Consider the following 26437-nt stretch of genomic DNA (forward strand, 5'->3'; position numbering starts at 1 on the left):
GGGGGATGGATCCAAGGATGAGGACTTCAGCCATGTCTGAGTTAAGCTTGAGGCAGCTGTCCTTCATCCAGGTGGTGGCTGCCTTCATACCGTTGTGGAAGTTGCTATTGGCGGCTGTGGGTTCTTTTGTGAGGGAGAGAATCAGCTGGGTGTCGTCAACGTAGGAGACGATATTGAGCCGGTGGTTTCTGATGATGGCTGCAAAGGGGCCATGTAGATGTTGAAGAGGGTGGGGCTCAGGGAGGAGCACTGAGACACTCCTCAGCTGATCTCTGTGGGTTTTGAGTTGAATGGTGGAAGTCTGTCTTTCTGTGTTTGGCTGGTAGGGAAGGAGCGGATCCATCCAGGCCTTAGTGCTGATGCAGGCGTCGTGGAGTCTTGTGCAGAGGGTGTGGTGGTAAACGGTCTTGAAGGTGGCTGAGAAGCCCAGGAGGATGAGGGCATCTATGCGTGAGGCTCCAGATAGCTCCCACCCGGAATACTGGAGCAAAAGGAGGCCCGGTGGCCCTTTAACTTCAGCCTTTGTTATGGGCCCAGCTGAAATCTGATAAGCCTCCCACCCCCGCCTGCACATTGCTGCTCGGAATGAAAGCAGACAGCATGCAGGTGCTGCTGAATGTGTCCCTGTTAGAAATAGGGATTTTGGTTGGCCAGGGTATACGCCTAAGCCAGGTAGAACCCATCACACTAGTCAGGTTAATGCAGATACACATGTAAGATAGCCTGTGCTCATCATCTGGTAGCTTGGCACACAGCAAACAGTCTTATCAAAGAGGCAATGTGTAAAGTAATTGTGCAACACATAGTAAAGTAACACAGTGAAAGACACCACACAAAAAACTCCACACCAGTTTTAGAAAAATAGGCTATCTTTATCTAATTAAAACCTGGCCTAAATGACAAAAATCTAATCAGTATGCCAGTAGTAAAGTTAATAGCTCATTCTCCTGGGAATCACAGTGCTCAAGAAAGATGCAGGTGTTCTCTTTAAGGGAGTTACAGTAATCCTCAAATGAGCTCACCAGCCGCCTCTGCCTCGGAAAGGTCTTTGATGCAGTGGGGGTTGAAGTCAGGCTGTGCGGGCCCTTGGTACAGTACTTAGGGCTTGGAGTCACTGTGCTGGCTGTCGGTGGTCTCACACAGGGGGTCCACGTGGCAGGAAGATGAGTTGGGCTCCTGCATGGCTGCAGGAGTACAGGCAGGTCTATGGCCCCATACTGAGGGCCTCTCACACAGAGCCTGTGTTGGCAAGAGGCACAGATGCAAGCAGGGCTGGGGTTCAGCCACAGCAGAGGCAGTCTTGTGAATCTTCGGCCCGAAGAGCCTGGAGAGAGCATGCTCAACTTATTGTGGTTGCTAGGTAACCAGAATGCACCCACGCTGCTCGGTGCTCTCGGCGCCGACTGAGGGGAAAGGGCTACACCGCCGCGCTGCGGTATCTTCAAAAATGACAATCTCGAGTATGACTGGTAGCAAAAGTTGATCGGGTGCCTACACAGCAGGCGCTAGACTGTGGGAGTGTGTGTGGTGGCTCCATGAAACATGCAAATACCCCTCAGCAGATGGTTTGCATGCTGTGCTCGGTCTGGGTACACAGAAGTTTTTAACAACACTGATTCTTCCAAACCAGGAGGCAAGCCAATAAGTCCTTGGAGTTTCTTGGGAATTTGTAGGCTATAGAGGGCAGTTGTCCCTCACTGCAGATATAGCAGAGAGCAGGCAGACACAGCAGAGCTCAGTGCAAAGAGGCAGTCGCTCCTGGCAGCGTACCTCCTCGAAGTTGAAGAGTCTCCTCCAGACCCCAAAGTGAACTGACTTGGGGGTGTCACAGGTCCAGTTCTTATAACAAAATGTGTTTTTGAAGGGAGAGAGACAGCAAAAGAGGACTGCATTTGATTCTCAAAAGGTCCCTGCTCTTCCTTCCCTGGCCCCAGTCACACTACAGGCGGTTATGCAGCTATTTGTGTGGGGACAGGCATAGCCCTAATCAGGTGTAGGTGTCAGCCCCTCCCTCCTATCACTTGTAATAAAGTCTTCTCAGTGTGGTGCTATAATTTGACTTGATAATTTCAAAGCGTTCAAATGTTAAAAAGATACACTTTTTTAAAATTTTGAGGAGCGTTCCTTTTTCACATTTGCAGTCCTGCCAAGTACCACGCATCAGTGGTCAGACTAGTGCTGGTGTCGCATCAACACAATAGAATGTATTATTCATTCAAACTACAGGATCCCTGGGCCGTGATCACCCTGCGTACTGTAAGAATAGCTGCATTAAAGCAGCAAGCACGCTGGCAGTAAGTGTACTGTGGAAAGCATGCAGTCTGTCCCACTTATTTACACTGCCTGGAAAAATATAATCACCAATCTCTTGCCAAACTGGCTGCTTTCCTAAGTGTAAAACACTTTCTTCAGTCAGTGCAAGGTCATAAACAAAAATAATCCCGGACCCGGCTAGCAGACAGTGCCCCACATAGAACCAAGGGGTGGTACTTTGCCTACCGTTGTTTTCCCAGAAAGGCACTGGACTATAGGCTGCTTTGAGGGGGCAGTGGGCTTGGTGAAAATCATGAAGCACATGGCTTCCAGGTCTTTTGTTGATGCAAGCTCAGCAATAATAAAAGATTAAGGGCTTCCAAAAATCACTTATTAAAGTTATCCATATCTGTGTTTATTTTCCCTTCCAAAATGAGGGGAAAGTCAACCAGTCAACGGACTAAGCTGGAACGTTGTACTTTATTCCAGTCACAGAAACTCTGACCATCACTGACAGCACACCTTCCTCTAGTACAATTAGGATCAATCACAATCATTAAATGAACTTGTAGTCAGACCAAATCTGAATTTCAGGCTGAGCGGCCGCTAGTGCTTGGAAATTAGCAAAAACTAAGTTGAGAATATGCCCAGCAGAGAGCGTAGGGCTAACTAGTATTTGATAAAGCTTAAGATCTGCTAGGTTGTCCAAGAGAGCCTTAGCAGAGGAAATGGTTCCATCATCAATATGACAATTAAAATGGCATAGGACAGTAAAATTTGACTAATGTGGCGGATGGGGAGCTTCTTGTAGTGAATTCAAAATTGAGAAGGAGGTCTTAAAGGGCAATAAATTAGAACATCAGAAAAAGAACAATGTTGAATTATTGCAAAAAGGAAAATAAGGCTCTTAGCACCTTGAATGTAATCGATGTGAAACAAAGAACATCACAGAGAATTACAGAAGATGATTGCGAGACCAACCGTCCCTGCCTCCTTTTCTGCCAAGGCGATGAATAGGGTAACCTGTTGAGGTAGAAATTGCTAAATCCGTGTTAGAGGATTTATGTAATCAAGTCTCGGTGAGAAACAAAAAATCCAGAATTATATCCCCTCATAGATTATGAGTGTCTTGTGCATGTTTGGGGAGAGATCGAATATTCTTAAGTCAATCACGTTAACCTAGTTTTAGTAAACTCTAGTTTCCAGAACATATCAATATGTAACAAAGAAGCATTTATGTTGAAATTTGAAGATTGCTTTCAAATTTATAGGACCAACAATGTCATTTTTATCAAAGTTAGTCCCGCAGTACAGCTTCTCACCTAAATTCTTAAACCCTGATGAGCTACATCCTGTTCCGGAGAAACAGGATATTATCAACATATAGCGACAACAACACAAGGCCAGCCCTGACACTTATACCTCTGTGCGAAAGGAATTCCCAGAGTCAGCAGGCCAGAGGTTCTATGGACAAGGCAAAAATTAATGGTGACAACAGGCATTCTGGTTGCATACCCCTAGTTATCGCCAAACTATCTGTTTGGGCTCCATTGAATCATATGCATGCAGTCGGACCCTGTCAGCACTCCTTTCAGAGGGCAATGGGTCATGCAGGGGTTATTGGGCCCAACCGTGGTGGCTGAGACCTGTTACCTCTGATGTTCTAGGCCCGACCTACTATGAATCCTGAGCAACTGGACAAAATACCCTTTCTGCACTTGACTCTCAGTGGTAGTTGTGGACGAGCAGTCAAAGGTTCTCTGGGTGTGGGTGGGGGGGTAGTGTAGATACAGATTAGTGAACATGGCTCATAACTCAAACAGTGCACAGCAGTTTCAATTAATCAATGTACAGTCAATACTTATTTTTCTAAAATAAGAAGTATTTTATTTCTAACGCTACACATTCAAAGGTGAAGTAACATCACCCAGGGAAACCAAGACCACTGGCTCTGGAGCATGGAGCACCAGCACCTGTCTGCTTGCCAAGACTAGTGTCCCATGTGAGGAATAGGAGAGCTTTGGCAGGAGAAAAGTCCAGTGGAGAGGCCTGTCAAGAGGACTCCTGATGCGAGACGTGAGGAACTGGCTGCTGCACCAATGGGCTCATTGCCCAGGTGCAGATTCCAGTCATCGATCCCCGTATGCCAGGAAAGGGCCACTGTGAAGATAGCCATGGAAAGTGTGAATTGGTGAGAGCACAGAAAGTGCTGACCTGTTGAGACAATCCTATATGCCAGGAGGGGCTGCTGTGGAAGTTACAGCCTGATAACAAGGGCTGAAGCCTGTACAAAATCCTAGAAGCGACCCTGTGTGCCAGAAGGGACTGCGGTATGGTGAGTGCCTGTGCCTGAGTGGCAGTGGTATGACAACCCTGTATTCCACGAGGGGCTGCTGGATATAATCACGGTGTGAGGATCAGGCCGAGAACTGTGAAGCCGTCATGACCCATCGATCACACAGAGCATCGAGGACTGCACCTGACCTGACTTTGTGAATTGAGTAGGGACACTGGTACACATTACCACAAACTGGGTCTCAGATCAGGAGCATCAGAATCAAACCTCACCCCTCCTCCTCGGTTGGGGAGTGCATAATTTACTGTGCAGGTAGACTGCAGGAACACCTCTGATCGCTGCCAGAGATAACCGTATATGCTCAGAGAAGAGCCTGCGCTTGCTGAGTGGTGTCGCTCATTCCATGTGAAGCTGACTCACCACACAGGACTGTAGCCTGGCGAGGGCACAGGGATGGGGCACCCGCTGAGGCACTGAAAGTTCCTCTCTGCTGGAGCAGGTAAGACTGGTAACAGGCCTGCCTAGCTCCGGGGGACTGGATGCTAAGAGCGCCATGGTGCCAAGACCCTTTTGTCTATTTTTTAAGAGTCAGAGTGGACTCTTGAGTAAAGTCTTACTAGTGCGCATTCCCTGGATGTGGCCACCAGTGAGTGGGGAACAACCTTGGCCACATTGCGAGGAGCAGGTGGGGCAGAGAAGCACTGGAGTCCTGGCCTCGAGGTGGGAGTGGGCGTGGCCAGCCAAAGCCATAAAACTCCACCAATCACGGCTGCCGAAGGCCAAAAACACGAGGAGAACCAGCCCCAGCGCCTATCACTCACGAGGACGCCGGGAACATGACGCCGGCCAGCTCGAATGCCACGGAGCACCCTGGAGCTCAACCCAGGTGCTGCGCACAGAACAGGAGCAGCGGGGCACCCGGAGCCCAACCCAGGCACCCGACAACGTATGCGGCAGAGGGGCACAAGAGGGAATCAAAATGGAGCACCCGGAGTCCAACCCGGGTGCTCCCAACAAAGTGCTGTTCCTGGAGCGCCCGGACCCCAACCCGGGCGCTTCATAATGCCCGTGCCGGAGCGGCACGAAAGGAAGCATAACGGAGCACTCGGAGCCCAAGCCGAGTGCTCCCAAAGACACACTGCACGCGGAGCATCTGGATCCCAACCCAGATGCTCCACAGAAAACAGAAATGGCCGGAAAGAGGCTCAGGCAGGCCCAAGGCAGGACTGTGCAACAATAGCACATGGAGCGCTACCCCTGTACCCCAGCGAGAGCAGAAGAGTGCCCGAGCCTTCCCCACGTCCTAGACAGCAATCTGCAGCGGCCGACAGGTGGGACCACAGCGCAAAGGACGCGCAGCACCGGAGGCCTCACCCGACAACAGGACTCCAGGAAACCAGAGCAGCCCAGCAGAACCGAACACGAAGGAGTCCAGGAAGCCGAGCAGCCCGACTCAAGTAGCTCCCATGAAGGTCCATGAGCACCTCCAGAGCCCAGCAAAGGAGGAAACCACAGGACAACACGAAGCAGGTAAGTGCCCAGCACCTACCCAAGCATCCCCCATCAGGTCCACCAACAGGAAACAAAACAGGAAGTGCTTTCTGTTGGCTATGTACTTATAACCCCTGGCAGGAGGGTGGGTGGAGCCTAAAAGCCTTTCCTGTTTTGTTTCCTGTAAAGCGGAATACCTCATTAGTGATGACTGGGTCGAGGACGAGGGACGTAGAGGTAATACTGCATGTAGGCAGTGCAGGGACGCCAACAAACCACAATGCTGCATGCGGGCACAAGCGCACACCAAGCACATCTGGCAGGACAACGAAGTTTCGCCTAGACCCAAACAGAGTTCCCACGATTGTGGCACCTCCAAGCAATGCAAACAATAGGTGCAACTGCAATGCAATTGAATGGCAGCCAGAAGACACAAGGCTCACGCCCGCCCGGTCTGGCACTCAATACGTGACACCCTGTCCAGTGCAAACGACAGCAGCAGTCTCCACCCCACTGAGCTCGATTGCGGCTGCATTCCTGCCCCCATGTGTGCACTGCAGCACGGCTGCGCTCGAGCCCACCCACCCCAACTCCATGCTCATGTCTGCATGGGCGAGGTCCAGTGGAATGCAAATGCAGCTGGTCCAGCACACAGACCTGCCAACCAAACAAACCAGGAAAAAATCTTCTCCAACTTCAAAACGTTCACCTCAAAATAGGAAACCGACAGAGAAGAACCATTGCAAACCAGTGCTGCCTTCAACTAGACCCAAGCAGACCACAAGGACATGAGCACACACTGGGCATGCCAAGAGAAACAAAAGAAGGCCAAAACATCAAAAGATGCCGACTCTTCCAGTGAGAGGATGTGGTAGAACATTACGAGCCGCTAACCTCGGAACTGAAAAAGCGGGCCCTCTCCTGGCATTGGCTCATCTGCACCCACAGAAATGCAGATACATGCCCATTCGAAATGCAAACAAAACCATGGCAGAAAAATCATCAGCATCAAATGTCTATAGAAATAAAAGTAAATACTTCAAACACGCCAGCTGATGCATAACAAACAAGCATTTGCAATGCAATAGGACTCGCATTTACGCAAGACCTATTGCTTATTGCATCACGGACAATGGGAGGGAGGGTGAGGGCACGGGCACAGACAACGCGAGTGTCAGCAGAGGGAGAAGGGGGCCCAAAGGAGTGCTCACAGTCCACCTACGGTGTAACACTCGAAGTAAAGGGGCCAGTAGCCATTGGAGGTGACAAATGACGACATAGCCATCAGAAGGAGGGACTAACAAACCTCAAAATGAATCAGAAGACAGCATTTACGGAGGACAAAGACACAAGCCAATGGGCAGAGAGAGGGCGGAGCTTCCACAAAGCTTCCACTCCGTACTGAATACTGCATGCCTTCCAAAGCGAGCAGCGCATGCGCGCTGCCGCTATAGGTTTAACCTAAACAGTGGAGTAAGAAAGGACCTCTATGCTGCAGCCTCTTTTTTAATAACCACAATAGGAGCCTCATCTGGCTCCATCGCTCCAGATGTTCTGCCATTTTTTATAAAACCAACAATCTCACCTGCGGAGGGAGCACCATACACTACAAACATCTCTTCATCTATACAAAGCTCCACTGGATTGACTTCCTCAGTGGTGCTAGAATACAATTTAGTAATATATCCCACCCAGACATTATCAGGGATAGGAATTGCATGCACAGTCACCCTAGAAACACGGTATTCAGCAACCTAGCAGCAGTATTTTCTTGAATTCCTAGAGTTTGCAGCTTCCCTTAAATTGATCCACTTAGCATCATTTTCCCTCCTACTCTCTTGTGCTTTGAACCTACATCTTATACGTTTGAGATTATCAATTTCATGATGTCTTGTTAAGGAGAACAACAAATCGAGTAATTTTGCTCCCCATTTAACGCCTTCAACTTAGGGTTACACTTTTTTCGTCGGCAGGGGACCTTCATTCACAGAGCCAAATTTAAGAAACCAATCCATGTGGGAAACATAAACGGATATAGGGTCATCCCTTACAAGCTCATTAGAACTGATAGAAACAGCATTGATTTTGGAACTTAAGGTCACACTATTCCTAGCTGTCCAAAAGGTACAAGCATTCGACTTAATAAAGCAGTTCTTGTCCAAGTATAAATTCCCAGGAGTTAATTCCTTATGATTCATGACCACATTTGTACGTGCTAAGCTGTGATCACTCATATCAGTTGCAAACACAGTATATTCATCACAACCCCAAATATTTGAAAGGATAGTATCACATAATCAAGTAAATTGTGTTTGGAAGTTGAATGAAAGGTATAGGATGCGGGTTCGTCAGCTGGAGATCTTCCATTTAGAATAACCAAGTCATACTTCCCAAGAGTTTCAAGTTCAAGTAATAAAAAACTGTGCTTGTCTGTTCTAATTTTTTTCTGGTACAGACCACACTTCTTCTTCGTTAACATTAGCAAAGGTTCCAGAGGCAGAATTAGAAACCTTTGCATTTAAATTGCCCATGATTATGATCAAGGGATAATCTTTGGCCTAACTGATGTCATAGACAAAAGCAGAAAATGAACTGACCAAGTGGTCAGATGCTTTCCCTTGAGTAACATACATATTTGCTAAGAAGGAAAAGGGAAGGGCAGCCTTTGACATATTGGAAAGTCACTTTCAAACAGAAACATAAATTCGAAGCATGAATAAAAACTTATTGATTCCAATTTACCATGTTCCCAAGTAAGATTTCCACCTCCCCCACTGTCATGGCCCCGTTCAGAAAGCTTTGCATTGCAAGAAAATGCAAAGTAAGCAGCAAGCGTGAAATCTGAAGATGTCCAGGTTTCTTGTAAGCAAACAAATAATGGGTTAAAAGACTTCCAAAGGTTCAGTTTGACCTCGTTGTGTCCCAGTCCGGCCATTTTCCAAGACAAAAGTAGCCCTCCAGAGTTACATCAGTGGCTCACCATTCTCTAATGTGGGGTGGGAGCTAGTCAAGACTTCTGCCACCCAACTCCACTTAGGGAGGTCATCCTTGGACTCAACAACTTGTGGATAAGCCACAGGACTCTCCAAAATTGTAATCACTCGCCCATTCTGCCCTAGTGAGAAAATTATGTCCTTAGGATTCCCCTGTTTGAAATCATTACCAGGCCCCACTGCCGAACAACCATTGACATGTTTACTTTTGGTGCAAACTATTGTTGTACTGGGTCTCTACGTTCTCCACAACAGGAACAACATCATCAGTCCCCCTTTTTGAAAAGAAATGACAACTTAGCACAACCAGGTTTACAATATCCAGAGAGCCAAAACTGATTTTAGAATATGGGGTCAATCCAGATGAATGAATACCCATAATTTTGATGTCACTGCTTTTTACCAAGCTTAGTGCTTCAACCTCCAAAAAAGAACTCAGAATAGAGCTTCTGTTCACCAGAGGAGACTCATTATCAAATAACAAAATAAAATCCAGGGAAGTTGACACAGTATTCTGCTTTGGACAAACCCCTTGAGAGTACTCTATCACGCGCTCCACTACAGACTCATTGGTCGGAGGAACAAAAGCCTTTGCCCCATTATTGAGCAAAATATGGGATTTATTAACGAGCTGTTCTGTTACCTTGATCTTCATCATTTCAGAAATTCAATGATTGAATTAATTGGTTACCAATGTTTACCTTTCTCAAAAAAGAAATACCCACTTTATGCAAACCAACAGAGTTTATATAGTACACAATGGGGGCTATTCTCAAGAACGTGTGATAACTACCGTAAAAGTAGCTTAACGCAACTCTTCACATCGCAGCCTATCGCGGGAAAATAACACCATGTTAACGTGGTATTCCCAAGTCGTCGGCACCATGCGATAGTCCCACGACAACACATCAAATGTCCGCGATGAAGTCAATGCAACGCCGCAAAAATGCGAAACACGAACACCGAAAAGGCTGCAACGAGGCCACTAGAGATACAAAAACCAGCAAAAACCAGCGACGGGCCTGCAATTCCCACGTGTTATGCGGGGAAAATGCACCATAAAAGCAGAGTACAAAAACGGTGAGATGACAATGTACGAGCACAACCCCACATCCGTGACGTAGAACAAATGACCATTGTACCGCATCACATAGGCATCTCCTCACAGTCACAACGTTCATTGACATGCAGTCTGCATGTAAACTGCGCCAATGCAGACACATGCATGGAACACGCAGTGAAACTGCATCTCCCCTTCACATTGCAGAGGGACAAGTAACCCCTCCTTCACACAGACATGTCATGACCATGATCAATCAATCATGACAGCGTGGACGAATGTAGGGGCAGTGACTCCCGAGATCGTGAATCAGGAGTTCAGCACATTGCAGTTTGTCCAGCACCCCTGCCCTGCCTCAAACGCACGCAGCACTTTCAGGACGGTCCCTGGAGGGATTAAAAAGTACCGGCGGCAGTCCCGCTACGCGGGACGCGCGCAGGGCGTGCCCGGGCCAAGACCGGGCCAAGACGGGCCCGTCTTAGCCTGTCCTAGACCGACCAAGGCCGGGCTGGGCCATATCTCTTTCATCCACTACTTGTAAGGTACTGTGCCTAGGACTTGATGAGGATATTTACATATTAGGTTTATTTTGGAACTATACTGCAGAGACATCACTGATAAAATCAATAAAAACACAGCTGAATTTATACTATTATGCACCACCCTCTCCTGGGCAGGAAGGAGGGCAGGAACTGGTTGTGAAGATAGCCCTTGTATACTGACTGATCGCCACTATATTTTTCATTGGACTAAACATATCTATACTAAGGGCGTATATACTAAACATTACCTATTTTTCTTTTTTGTGTGTAATCTTGCTTATTCTGATTTGTATTACTTCGATTCGCTACCTATTTGATTAATTATGGGGAAAAGAAAACTGGCGATTAACCAGAATGAAATATCAGCTAAGTCAGGAGAACATCCACGCCAGAGTCTATTAAACTATCTAACGGGCGCTGTGGGGGCTATTGAACGCCAGATAATAACTGTAGAAGAAACTTTGAACCCAGCTGTGGAAGGGGGCGTAATTAGGGATATTACGCCCTTTGGTCCAACAGAAGCTCGGGGAGGTGATTCGATCTCAAATGGATGTGTGGTAAACATCTCTGACCAAATAACCGATGGTGAACATATTAGCGAAATTCAGCCACCAACCAAGCGCTCTAGAAATCCTGGCACATGTCCTTTAATCCCAGAGACATCACCCCCAAAGCCAAGTAAATCTCCACCAAAATTATGTAAAAAGGCCCCCGCAAAAGCTAAGTCCCAGAACCCTGAAATCTGGGAAAAAGCACTGCTTATCTCTAATGCACGCATACAGAGCGAGGTAGGCAAACTAAAAATTAAGCTGGGGGCACTGGAAACATATATTAAAAGTAGTATAAGTAATCTGATGTCGAGATTTGATTAGGTGGAAGAAAACTTGACTAAATGTCTGGACAAACTGGAGTCCTCAGGACTGGGTTGTGTTTCCACCCGTGAAAGTGCATTGGGCAAGGCAGTTACTAGTTTGAGAAATTATACAAATATGCCTGTTCCAGGTACCGTTAATGATACAGGATCAGGCATATATAACACACTGCCTCAGCCCCCTAGTGTAAACATACGGACTTCCCTGTCAGCTATACCACCAGCTAACATCATGCCCACATGTCCTATTATTGCCAATAACCCTAATACTCCCTACGAACGGAAGAAGGAACAGCATATATCATATCTTGACCTACCTCCAGCTGCCACGCACTATATTGTGGTGTTGGAAAATGTACCTAAATAAAATCATGGGTCAGAAGAAACGTTGGAAACACTAAAAAATAGGTCACTTCATTGGCTGGGTATTAGGACAGGCCTTACGGGGGAGTTATTTTACGAATTTAAAATGGCAAGGAGAATAGGATGGGTCGGTAGAGGACAGAAATCACTCTCAGGGGATTGCATAGTCTTGACCTTTAGGACCCCTGGTTTAGTAAATTTGATTTTGAGCAGAACAGGTAACAACACCACACATGCACATGGTATTAAAGTGTTTCCATTAGGATATTTCTACCAACCGCTATATAGTATCCGTGTAAGGTCAGACGGCAAACCCCATACGATAAACTCTAGCGATCTTTTTAATATTCAAACACACAATCGCTTCGATGCACTTAACAACCTCGAAGCAGTAGACTGACTGAGACAGGAGGAGCTTGCCCAGGCAACAACATCCAGAATTTTCGACAATAGAATAAGATCGGGTATGCCAACAATTGCCCCCAACATTGAAATAACCAATATACAAAGAAAAGATACCATGGGCCACATACAGGCAAGTGTGGGAACAGTAACAGAAATCCCGGCTGCGATAATTCCACCTTCCCCCTCACAAGATGAGCTTATTCATCTGCAGAGGGGGGAGGGTCCGGGCAGGAGTAGGAGCATAGATAGGCAAGATAAATGCCAGTTCCTATTTTGGAACGTGGCTGGCCTAAAAAGCAAGATCTCCATCAACACATGGTTGGACTTTGTGTGTAAATTCGAGATAATAAGCCTCCAAGAAACCTGGGCTCTGGAACCGATCCACATAAATGGGTTCAAAACGCTTCATACCCCAGCAATAAGATCTCATCATGGAAGAGCTAAAGGGGGGTTGTGCACCTATATCTCTAATCACTTAAATTTGAGGAAAATGGAACTAACTATAACTAACAAGTATTACCAACTCATAACCATACAAGCTGATTTAGGCATACAAGTGATTATATTAAATTTTTATAATAATATTCCAACAGGAGTGACTGAAAGTATATTGCGTAAATTAATTGGCGAGTTGAACAAGCTATTTGCTCATTCTACTAATGAAAATATTATCATATGGGGGGGCGACTTTAACTCCCCGATCTGCAAAAGGGATGATAAGGGGACATGTGGAATAACACTCGGAAGAGATATCTCTCTGCCCCATTTTACACATACACCTCTAGGAGACTTATTAAACGAAATCACTTTTTTATATGATATGGGTTTTGCAAACAATTTATGCTCACCGATGGTTCCTTTTTCCCCAACGTTCAATGGACGAGGTTCATCTTCTACCATCGATTTCATACTGGTAACATGTAGGCACTCAACACGTGTTAATACATTTACCACATATGACATGGCCCTAAGCGATCACTACCCGCAGTGTATCGATATTGTAGCTTGGAAACAAGACTCTCACACGAAAAGCAAACCTAACCAGCTGTCGAATTATCTAGACAAAATGGATATGCATTAAAGTGGGAGAACTTGAATACAGAGACCTTTGTAATAAATATTGTCTCGAAATGCAAAAGCATGTTTTACTCCTGCTTAAATGAGAAGTCCACAGACCAGGTAATTATCACGTGCTTCCAAAATATTACCTGTCATATTAAAGATACATTGTGGGTAAATACAAGAGGAAAGAATACACGAAAGGAAGGATGGTTTGACTCTCATTGTACAAAGGCCTACACCAAACTTAAGCATGCATTGAATATGGGGGTAAGGAACCAGGAATATATCAGGGAAACCAGAAGGAACTATAGGAGGGTAATAAATGTTAGGAAAAAAACCTTAAAAAGAGAAGCTTGGAACGCTTTGCATGAGGCATCAACCAATCGAGATCCTATGGCATTCTGGAAAGCAGTAAATGCCCCTTTTTTGGCGGAGAGTAACAAAGCCAGTATAGAGATCGCTATAACAGAACGGGAGTGGATCTCACATTACTCTAAATTGTACAATAATGAAACTAGGGATGAAATTGAGACCCTGGTAAATGGGGATGAACTCGAGTCCCCCTCCCCTTTTTTAAAGTTACCTTTAGTTATTACCCTGAATGAGGTTAACAACGCCATAAACGCAAGTATGGGCAGAAAGGCGCCAGGGCCGGACGGTATTCCGGTTGATCTATTAAAATCTAATCTGGCCCTGTGGGGACCGATTTTAACGCAAGTTTTTAATGCATGTTGCTCAGAGGGATTCCTAACGACCTGGTATGACTCCATTATAGTCCCAATTTTTAAAAAGGGAGATAGGCAGAGTCCAACCTGTTACCGCCCAATCTCGTTACTGGATTCCCCTGTGAAGATCTTAGGCCGAGTGATCCTGGAGAGAATGCAGGATTGGACGGACGAACATAGAATTATAAGCGATTTACAATATGGTTTCCGTCAAGGCCTAGGGACTACTGATCAGGGATTAAATCTAAATATTTGAATTGACAAATACACAAAAGCAAAGGGAGAAAAGTTGTTTTTAACATTTGTTGACCTTATGGCTGAATTCGATTGTGTTGTGCATGAAAAGCTGTGGTCAATTTTAGAGGAGCAGGGGGCAGATCCTATTTTAATTTCCCTTTTAAGACAACTTTATATGGGTGCTAGGGCAAGGGTGCGGTTTGGGCGGGACGGGGAATGTACTAAAAGTTTTAGAGTTAGGAAGGGTGTTAGGCAAGGATGTGTCCTCGCCCCATTCTTATTTGCTATGTACATAAATAACCTAGAGACTACCCTTGTAGAAGAGTGCAGGGATTTACCATTAGCATCTACGCGACCTATCCCTGTGCTCCTCTACGCAGATGATGCGGTCCTCATGTCACGTACACCAATTGGCCTTCAAAGTGTAGTCACTTCTTTTACTAGTTTTATGTCAAATTTGGGTCTTACTATAAATTGCTCAAAAAGCTTTGTTATGAATTGTGGCACTGGATCAAATAAAAAGAGCAATAATATTTATATTAACAATAAGGCCATAGAACGCACTAAAACATTTTCTTATCTTGAGTTTTTATTTGATCAAACAGGAAGCTGGACCAATGCAGTTAAATATAGAAGACTTCTGTTTAGTAAGTCATTGGCGGCACTGGCAAACGTTAGTAGAAAGTTGGGAAACCACTCTCCGGGGGAATTGCTGCACATATATAAGGCAAAATGTATTGCGATTGCTACCTATGGGCCAGGAATTTTGGGTTTTTCCAATGTTACTACTCTACAAACGATGGAAAATATGTTTCTTAAATTCCTATTGTCCGTACCAGAAAGCACGTCCAACTCCATTTGTCATGTGGAACTTGGTCTACCCTACTTGGAGGACACGATTAAGATCCAGCCTGTCCTCCTATGGCATAGGGTTTGGACTACGGACAAGCTGACTCTTAACCGTCATATATTAAAAGACGTAATGGGTCTCGCAGGAGTAAAATGTGTAAGATGGCTAGAATGTGTTAAACTATTTCTGGGTCAAATAAGTCATCAGGAATATTATCATGATCCCTACACCTTATGTAAGGTGTCTAGAAAGGACCTAAAGTCTAGTTGCATGATATTTTTAAGTGAAAGGAGAATCTTGAGGGAAATGGATAAAATAACAGTGCAATCCCACTACTTAACTCTGGCTTTTGAGCATATGCAGCCATATATATTATTGGTCACTAGCGATTATGAAAGATTCCTGTTAACTAGATTTAGGTTAAATATTATATTCAGGTCATTAAGTTTTCCAGAATTGAATGACTGGTCCAGAACATTATGTAAATGTCCATGCGATGACCTTTCTGTACAATCCTCTCTACACATTGTGTTTTTTTGCAAATTTTATCGTAACCCTAGGAAAACATGGATTGTACCAGTGCTTAAAAAACTAGGTCTGAGGCAATGCCGTCCTGCACTATTAGCATTACAGTTCTTGGACAATAAATATATAATTGCTGCTATCACTGCCTTTCTAAAAAATGTTTTTAAATTGCGGAAATCAATTGTGTTTTGATATGATTGTAATAGAAACTGCCCCCTGCTATTTTTCTTTTTCTTTTTAGACTGTATAAATTTACAATATGTGCTTTTATGGTACGCTTTTAAAGTAACCGAATAAAGTAATTTGAATTGAATTGACTCCTGCTTACGTACATGTTGCCCATGTTGTGGGACTTGTGTCACAGGGGGCATCCCTGCATCATGGTGTTACATAACAGACCCCACAAGGAGCCCTGTTGTCACCTGTAGGTTTCAAATGGCAGCCAAAATGGAGTGACCTTGGACACATGTGAAACGCCGAAGAGTGGGATACCCTACTAACTGCGACACACAGAACTGTCAGTGCAAATATGTGACACCCCAAACAGCCCCTCTGTACAGAGGTGACACACCCACCATCCATTAACACATCATAAAATCGTCATCAACACATGACGCACTCACACCTGTCCGAGTGATGTGCCTGTACAGATGAGTGACATGCACTAAGTGAATGTAATTTTGGAATGCATTTATTTGCACATGCCGTCCCTGTGGTTATTCTGTACTGTCCCATGATTGGCAAGGACAGTCACAATGTGACGTGATCATCAGAAGAAATGTGCAATGATGGTGTCCCTGCGGGCAATTCCTGCTGCGGCTGCAGTGGGGCATGGTCCACCTGCCTCATCATCATCGTGCGGTGCCTCTGGAACTGGTATCCATGGTGCCTTGCTGCACACACATATGTCGTGCAACACACAACATGCAACGATCATCTTGCACACGATGTCTAGGCAGTACAGGACCCTTCCCCCTGTGACGTCCAGGCACCTGAAACGTGACTTCACACGCCAAATTTGCGTTCCACGATGCCCCTGGTGCGTTTGTGGGCCGCATTGTACTGCCTCTGGGACTATGTGTTCGGGGCATGGAGGGGTGTCATCATCCAAGCGCATGAGTCAACAGTTGGTTCTGCATAATGTGTTGGCAGGCTCACTGTGTGATTGGTGTTTGATATATGTGACTTTGTGATTCCTTTATGACATGCACTGCTTGTTGCAAATGAGCAGCATAAATGTATATTACCTAGCCTCACTGCTGCTCCTCCCTCCCCCCGAGCCTATTCACAAGTGAGTGCAGAGCGGTTGCGTCACCTGCACCCCTACGGCACACCATTTTCATGCCCGTCTGCGCATGTCCACAAGCCTGACAACGACACCGGGATGTTGTGCACTGAAGGGTTGCGGCCACGTGCGTGTAGGCCTATGATAAGAACAGGGCGGACACAGATGTAGAGTACATGCCTGGCTGAACTCGCCCTGCGGTTGAGGGTAGACATCTGGCTTATGCTGCGGAAATAGCGACACACACAACAGTTGGTATGTATGATCCCGAACCTCAGGCGGGATTGCTCACCCTCATGTACCCCTCGGCCGAGGCCGCACGCCGTGGGCATGCTACATAGCAACATTGCACAATGCGTGACGGGTGGCGCAGACACTACACCAGAGACACACGCATCAGTTACCTCTTTCTCAAGGCCTAAACTCAACCACGCCCAGAGCCTTGTGTCAAAAGACCACACCCCACGCTGTACTCCCGTACGCTGGTCTTTTACGCTCACAGGGGGCGACACAGCCCCAGGCCCCAGGTCTACACCACTGCCTGAGGTGACAAGGTTGCGCATGCTGCACACAGCACAATTTGATGTGGTATGGCCCCGGGCCCTCATGCATACATAATGACCACACGGACACAATGAGAAAATTTGTGGTACGGGCACGTGCGCCCGGCACCTTTTATTGCCACGGTTACATGTCCAGTGACGCCTGTGCTGGATGGGTGTTGGGTAGGGTAAGCAACCCCTCAGGGGTTGGTTGGGGCTGGCAACAACTACAACAGTGATCAGACAATCTGAAGTCCAAAGTACAAATAGCAAGAGTCCATGACTTGAGCTGCACAGAGTTAGTGGCCCCGGATGCACTGCGGCCAGCACAGGCACACCCGCAAGGAACGGGGGACTTGTGGTGCACTGAGATAGGGTCACGAGAGCTGAGCGGGTCCTCGTTGATGTCCCAGGAGAATGTCGCCGAGTGCTACAGGGGACAGTGGAAGGTGTCCATCCAGGGCATGATGCAGAGGGCAACCACTAAAAAAGAAGGGGGCCCCTAGATAAAGGATAAAGGTAGAGAAAAACAAACTGCTCAAGAAGGGAATTTCTCTACCTGTATTAATTAATAATGTGCATTGCGTCACAATACTGCAAAATTCTGAATTTCTGGCCAAGTGACAAGGACACACCAAAATAGAAAGATCAGATCATATCAAAAGTATTTTTGCAAATTCATAAATGAATTAAAACTTTAAATATGTGAAAACATAATAAAATTGAGGCACATTCCACACCACACTCACTCAATCATCCAAACATCCATTTGCATACCCACACATACTCATGCGTCCTGGAGCACAAGAAACCAGTAATACAAAATTAACAATTGAAAATGACAGGTGAACCAAAACCTTCATAGGCATAAATGACATCAATATTTGTTGCATATAGAGATTCAGAATTTCTTGTGTGAAACAACAAGTACAAAATAGGCCGTGAATATGATGTCCACAATATAAATTATCCAGTTACACATGTATTTAGGATAAATGTTATACAAATAAATCTCAGAAGCGTAGGCCGTGATAGTCTGAGGAGGCTGCCAAGGTCGCGGGCCTCCGGCTTGGAGCTAGCACATGCACGTGGTGGGCAGGTGAGCAGTGAGGCCTGGATGCGCAGAGATGGATGATACTGTTTCGGGGAGCAGCGGTCCAGTCTGTGGCAGGTGCACATGATCGCAGGCACCGCCGCACACGGCGTCAGCCTCTTGCTTGGTCTCTAGCTGTTCCTGCGCCGTGTGGGGGAAGTTTAGGTACTGGGGTACCAAGCTGATGATGGCATCCAGGACAGGTTTGAGGAACTTGGATAGTGCTGGCTGTGAGACTCCTCTGACTCTGGCGGTTGTTGGTTGGAATGTCCCAGAGGCCAACAGTTGCAGTACAGCCAGCAGCTTTGTCTGCGGATGGATGTTGGTTGTCCGCTGTGTTGGTACCATCAGCCTGTGGGCAATGATGTTCAGGATGTGGAGGATGGTTGTCCTTTTGAGCCTGTAGTGGGCAATGACATACTCTGGTGTTATGTCTGTGAGGCTGGTGCATTTCCTAAAGGTCCGCTGTCTTTGTCTGCGCAGCCTCTGTGGTGCTCGGGGGGGGCGGTGGGGGTCCTGGTGGGGGTCCTGGGGGTGGTGGCGGTGGGTGTTGTGGCCCTGTTAGGGCTCCGAGCTGCATGATGAGTAGCTCCATGGCATCTGTTGTTCTTCAGGTGTGGCTCTGGGCTGGGCTCCCTTTATGCTGCCGGTTGTCGTCCGACTTTGCACCAGGTCAGAGCAGGTGTTCATTTCCTGCAGCTAACGCGCCTTATCGCATGTTTTGTTTTCTTATCGCTGATCCGACTGGCCGTTGGGAATGTTGTGGAGTGGTGTTGTCGCGGCTTTTTGCTCGGGAACGCCTACTGTGCATCTCATTAGTGATAGTTGCCGGTGTCATCTGTGGCGATGTTTTTTGCGGCTGCTATCGCAGGTCAACTGGTGGTATCGGCTGTTTGGACCAGCTTGTGAATGGGGCGGTAAATTTATCGCAACTTGGGCTGTGATAAAGTGCTGATAACCCAGCAATAGATCCTTGAGAATATGCCCCAATGTGCTTTGCCCCCTCTACAACAGGCGAGAGTTAAGGAGCCACACTTTAAATTATTACCCCCAGATGGTGCAGATGAAGTGCTCAGTACAAAATTCAGAACACACTGATGCTGTGGGTAAACCACTGAGGGGCTAAGAAGATCGACTGAAATTGCCCCAGCTCTCTCTTCCACCATGAGATTGCAGTCATCCGAATGAGTCTTAATTGAGGAAAGGGACAGAGCACTGCCTGTGCCTCATTAGAACCCTTTATGTTACAACATTTTGTAAGTCTTCTGATTATTTTATATTTACATTTCTTTATAGCACCTATCTGCCCTATCAAAGAGGGCTCTGTCTTGAACTCCCAGTATGAACAGCTTGGTACAGGGCCATCATTTTGCGTTTCCATAAAATTAATATCAACCTTGGAACCCACACTAACCCCTGCTCCTGACTAAGACACTGATCCATTCTCCTTACCAGATTATTTACCACCTTCTTTGGACTCTTTTTTTAAAATATCAGGAAAATCTCAACCTTAGCTATGTCAGAGGTGAAATTCTGACTATATTCCCCCAAACTACAAGTTTAAGCAGAGATTCCCATGAACATGTGTTCAACTATGTTTTGGGGGCACTACATATCGCATTGGTTTGCCAAAATGGACAGAGGCATCCATTACTTCCCTTGGGGGCACAGCTGTTTCTGGCTTCCACACAGACTTTACATTATCATTAATAATGTTCATATTAGGATTTATATTAGAGAAGCCTAGCGTATTTACATTCTGTACCTTCAATAGAATTGCTGGCAACATTTCTAATACATGAACAGACCTGGACACAGTTTTCTCTAGCAAAGACGATATAGAGAATAACATTTTTTCAATACAAAACAGAATGTCTGATGGAGCCCCTCCTCCAACTACTTCAGCAATTTATATTCAACTGTGTGCTTGGGAATAAAAATGTATCATGTTCACTTTCGGAGTGAGACCCCCAAGGAGTGGTGAACTGCAATATAGTCGGTACAGACAGATGTGAAGAGGATAAGTACTATATTGACCTGCATCATCCAGGGCTTTCTCTGGAAAACAACAGTTGGAAGTCCCTGTCCTTGCTCAAAAGTCGAAGCCTGTGTTAGGCAAGGAAAATGCAAAAACAATTGATGGACTGAATGCAGAACAATGTCATACATTCACCCCAGTACAGAGATCTGGGCCTAAATCCATCGAATTTTTGCTCACCATACCATTCCAGTTTGAACCAAGCCATAGGCAAATCAGTTTTGACCCAGTGTCCAATGTGAACAGTCCAGCCTGAACTGCTGGGCCAGGTCCTCCCTGGACTTGAAACCAGCATCCTAGGACCGGTTTCGGGGTTTCACCCCTCATCAGCCGGGATAGCTTGACTCCAGTGGCATGGAGAGCACAGGACCCACGTCTGGGCATACCCGTCCAACTCGGAGTGACAAATGCAAAAACAACAGTTGATGGACAGAATGTAGAACAATGGCATACATTCACTCCAGTACAGAGATCTGGGCCTAAATCCATTGTTTTTTTGCTCACCATGCCATTCTAGTGTGAACCAAGCCATAGGCAAATCATTTTTGACCGTGTGCCCAATGGGAACAGTACAGACCGAACTGCCAGGTCAGATCATCCCTGGACGGGAAACACACATCCTAGGACCGGTTTCAGGGTTTCACCCCTCATCAGCCAGGATAGCTTGACTCCAATGGCATGGAGAGCATGGGACACACGTCTGGGCATACCCGTCCCACTCGGGGTGAAAAGTGCAAAACAACAATTGATGGACAGAATGCAGAACAATGGCATACATTCACTCCAGTACAGAGATCTGGGCCTAAATCCATTGTTTTTTTGCTCACCATGCCATTCTAGTGTGAACCAAGCCATAGGCAAATCATTTTTGACCGTGTGCCCAATGGGAACAGTACAGACCGAACTGCCAGGTCAGATCATCCCTGGACGGGAAACACGCATCCTAGGACCGGTTTCGGGGTTTCACCCCTCATCAGCCAGGATAGCTTGACTCCAATGGCATGGAGAGCATGGGACACACGTCTGGGCATACCCGTCCCACTCGGGGTGAAAAGTGCAAAAACAACAATTGATGGACAGAATGCAGAACAATGTCATACATTCACCCCAGTACAGAGATCTGGTCTTAAATCCATCGTTTTTTTGCTCACCATGCCATTCCAGTTTCAACCAAGCCATATGCAAATCAGTTTTGACCCTGTGCCCAATGGGAACATTCAAGCCCGAACTGCCAGGCCAGGTCCACCCTGGACTGGAAACAATTATCCTAGGATCTGTTTCGGGATTTCACCCCTCATCAGCCAGGATAGCTTGACTACAGTGGCATGGAGAGCACAGGACCCACGTCTGGGCATACCCGTCCCACTCGGGGTGACAAATGCAAAAACAACCATTGATGGACAGAATGCAGAAAAATCTCATACATTCTCCCCAGTACAGAGATCTGGGCCTAAATCCATTGCTTTTTTGCTCACCATGCGATTCCAGTTTGAACCAAGCCATTTGCAAATCAGCTTTGACCCTGTGCCCAATGGGAACACTCCAGCCCAAACTGCCAGGCCAGGTACGCTCTAGACTGGAAACAAGTATTCTAGGACTGGTTTCGCGGTTTCACCCCTCATCATTCAGGATAGCTTGACTCCAGTGGCATGGAGAGCACGGGACCCACGTCTGGGCATACCCGTCCCACTCAGGTGACAAATGCAAAAACAATAATTGATGGACAGAATGCAGAACAATGTCATTCATTCACCCCCGTACAGAGATCTGGGCCTAAATCCATCGTTTTTTGCTCACCATGCCATTTTAGTTTGAACCAAGCCATATGCAAATCAGTTTTCACCCTGTGCCCAATGGGAACAGTCCAGCACAAACTGCCAGGCCTGGTCCTCTCTGGACTGGAAACAAACATCCTAGGACCGGTTTCAGGGTTTTGACCCCTCATCAGCCAGGACAGCTTGGTTCCAGTGGCATGGAGAGCACGTGACCCACGTCTGGGCATACCGGTCCCACTCGGAGTGACAAATGAAAAATCAACAATTGATGGACAGAATGCAGAACAATGTTGTGAGAAGTTGGCCTGGTATATGCTGTTCACTAGTTCTAGTGACCACCTTGTACCATGCCAAGCAACCCTTATGGTGTGGTTGTAAGTCAACCTTTTTGGACTAGCTGCCCTAGTGGTAGCGTAGGCTAAGCAGTCTTTGAGGCTAAACTCGTGATGCGTGTTAAGCAAGCTGTTTTACCAATAGTAACCCCCTTTTATACCAATGAAAGGACACCACACAGATATATATTCAAAATATATATGTATTTATTTCTCAAAGTAACCCCTAGTCTCTTTATGAGCACAGGAGCACAAATCGTCAAACAAGATTATCACAGAATACACAGAAGTTGCACTTTATATGGATAGGCCCTGGTGGCCACTCGAACCATATACTAAAATAGTGGTATAAGTACCACGAACAGAAAAGGGAAAAGGCCTAGGGCCTCTAGAATCGCTGGGCCTACAAGGAGCTAACGTCAGTTAGTGACCAGGAGGTCCACGGGTGGCGTGTGCAGAGCAAATAGTCACACGCGTGCTCCCATAGGTTTCAATGGGTGCGTAAAAAGTACAAAGTTACTGCAAAAGGAATCTTCCGGATGACCTAGGAACTTAAGATTTGGAACACAGGCACTAGAGATGTATTACTACACATGGGCACCGGAGTACCAGCTTTACCTCACCCACAGGAAGCGGGTGCATAGGCCTCAAAGTGCGTCGGGTTTCTTCTATCTGTTCCGTTGAGCCTGGGACAAAGATGCTGCAGGCGGTCGGTCGGGAAGGGATGCAGTGGATCCAAGAGTGGATCGGAGATGTTGAAGACCTGTAAGCAGAGGGGACAGTGTTCACAGTCACTAGCCAGTGACCAGCGTGGCACCAGGTGGGTACCAGGCGATGTCGGGTGCAAACAGGTGATGAGGGGTAGCTTGTCTCCGCAGCCACGTGGTCCCTGAAGGTCGACGACGTCCAGGAGTCGGCTCACGAGCTGTCCCACGCAGGCTCTCGCTGTCGGCGGTGTCGGCGACTTGATCGAAGCAAACAAGCCTTGGCAAAAGCAATTGCAGGAGGATTCGGAAATCAGCTGTTGGTTCTGACCAGCAAGGTCAGAGGGATTGCTCCTTTGGAGGGGAGCAAGGGCCAGTCTGGAGCAACCAGACCAGCGGTGTTTGTCGTAGATTTCGTCGCCAAGATGGCCACTAGCCAGCGGGCCAGCAACCGGTTAGGCGCGTCGAGTGGCAAAATGCAGAAGGGCCCCACGCAGATCGTGGAGATGCTGGAGGGCTCACCTTTGGTGCAGATGCTGCTCGAGGGTTAGGCTTCTCAGGACCCAAAGCACAACTTGGAGGGAGCCTCGGTTGTTGCACTGGTCAGCTTGTCGTAGTCGTTCCAAGATGGCTGGCTCCACGTGTCTCGGTGCCTCCACGGGTCTCCTCTTTGCAGGGACTGTGGATCGGGCGGTGAGAGGTCTGGAGGTCCAGGTCTCGTCAGTCTCTGGGCTCGGGCTCCGGCGGGAGGCGGCGGCAAAGCAGACGGTGATTCGCTGGATGGTGCTTGCGTTAGCAAGGTGGTCACTCCCTGACCACAGGGGAGATTTTCTTCAGTCTTCTGTGCAGCAGAATGTCGAAGTTCCCGTCTTCTTCTTAGTTTCAAGTTGATTCCAGGATGTCTGAAGTCTTAGGACACAGCTCCTACCTTTATTCGGATTCTAGGGGCCGGACTACCTGCTAGGTCCCTCCCTATGGGTGGGACCAGGAAGGGGGGTGGTTACACCCCCAATCCTTTGTCCAGCTCGCCCCAGGCCCGGGACTGGTGTGCCCCAGGACCGGTTTGAACTGGCATATGCACCGAGGCTCCTTGTGAGCCACAGGCATGTCTGGTTTCTTTCAAGCCCTACCTGACCAATACACAAAATCCTGTCTGGGGTGGTGCACGCACCTCCCCTGGCAGGAAACCCTTTGTCCACACCTCCCAAGCTGGAAGGACTCCCAGCAGCAGGAGGGCAGACTTGTGTCTGTGGTGGCAGCATCCATTTTGTGGAGCTGAGGCTATGTCTGATTTTACCCGGGTTTCAGGTACTGTACATGTCGTGTCCCTCTAGAAGGGTGGAATGCTATCCCCGTCGCCAGAATTGGCGAGGGGTTAGTATTCCAATTCGTATGACACCTTACTCGACATGTTTTGATAAAGCCAAACCAAAGATAGCATTTAACCGCGAGGTTCATAATGCACTTAAGAGTATATGGTATGACGATATCTGGAAACAGTAGAAGGAAGTTGTTCCGACCACTGCAGACAGGCTCAGCTCATGCCAGAGCACCATCTCACATGGAACCAAGCACTCTGCCTTCAGGATTGTTAAGGCCTGCCATAGGAGTGACTCATAGGTTACCAGGTGTCCCATTTAAGGTTAGGTATAGGTATACTACACCTAAGTAAGAGGTGATTACACCAACTTACCCCAGCTGAGTGATCAGCCAGTTGTGTCAGATTGTTAGGCCAAGCCTGGGGTGGCATAATACATGCTGCAGCCCCTGGCAGGCCTTGGGTACACCAATGCCCTGGGTACCTAGTGTACACTGGTACAGGGGCTGACAGGGTGATCCACTTCCAATTGGTTATGCACCTAGGGTGCATAGTTGTAATTTAGTAGAGAGAACAGCAGGCTGGGGGTCTGATTGGCAGGCCCACAGCCTCAATATGTCAAAAACCAGTGAAGCAAAAAGCAAAAATTTGGGGTGACCATAGGATAGCAGACCCTACTCTCCTACACAACCCCCCCCCAAACGCTGGGACATTAAACTAGCCTTGACCAGTCTCGTCTTCATGTCCTAAGTGGAAGTACCTGGAGAGACCATCTGCATTCCCATGGTCAGTACCTGGCCGGTGCTCCACTGTAAAGTCCATCCCCTGTAGGGAAATGGACCACCTAAGCAGTTTGGGGTTTTCACCCTTCATCTGATTTAGCCACAAGAGGGGCTTATGGTCGGTCTGAATCTTGAAGTGAGTGCCAAACAAGTATGGCCTCAGCTTCTTCAGGGCCCACACCACAGCAAAGGCCTCCCTCTCAATAGCTGACCAATTCTTCTCTCTGGGGGTCAACCTTCTGCTAATAAAAGCAATGGGTTGGTCTTGACCATCTACATTAAGTTGTGACAGCACAGCTCCCACACCCAACTCAGAAGCATCTGTTTGGACAATAAACTCTTTGGAGTAGTCAGGACTTTTCAGGATAGGTGCAGAGCACATGGCCTCCTTCAGGTCATCAAATGCCTTTTGACAGCTTACTGTCCACTGAACCTTTTTGGGCATCTTCTTGGATGTCAGATCATTAAGAGGAGTCACAATAGACCCATAGTTCTTAACAAACTTCCTGTAATACCCAGTCAAGCCCAAGAAAGCTCGAACTTGAGTCTGGGTGGTTGGAGGGGACCAATCCTTGATGGACTGTATCTTACTCTCCAGTGGTTGAACTTGGCCCCCACCTACAAGGTGGCCCAAATACACAACCTTACTCTGCCCTATCTGGCACTTAGTAGCCTTGATAGTGAGGCCTGCCCTTTGCAGAGCCTCAAGAGCCTTCTTCAGGTGGATCAGGTGATCCTCCCAGGTGGAACTAAAGACAGCAATGTCATCAAGATATGCTGCGCAAAAGTCATCCAACCCAGTAAGGACTTGGTTCACCAGCCTTTGGAAGGTGGCAGGTGCATTCTTCAGACCAAAGGGCATCACCACAAACTGATAATGCCCACCTGGGGTTGA

The sequence above is a fragment of the Triturus cristatus genome, chromosome 6, assembly GCF_964204655.1.
Source record: "Triturus cristatus chromosome 6, aTriCri1.1, whole genome shotgun sequence".
In the NCBI taxonomy this organism is placed as follows: domain Eukaryota; kingdom Metazoa; phylum Chordata; class Amphibia; order Caudata; family Salamandridae; genus Triturus; species Triturus cristatus.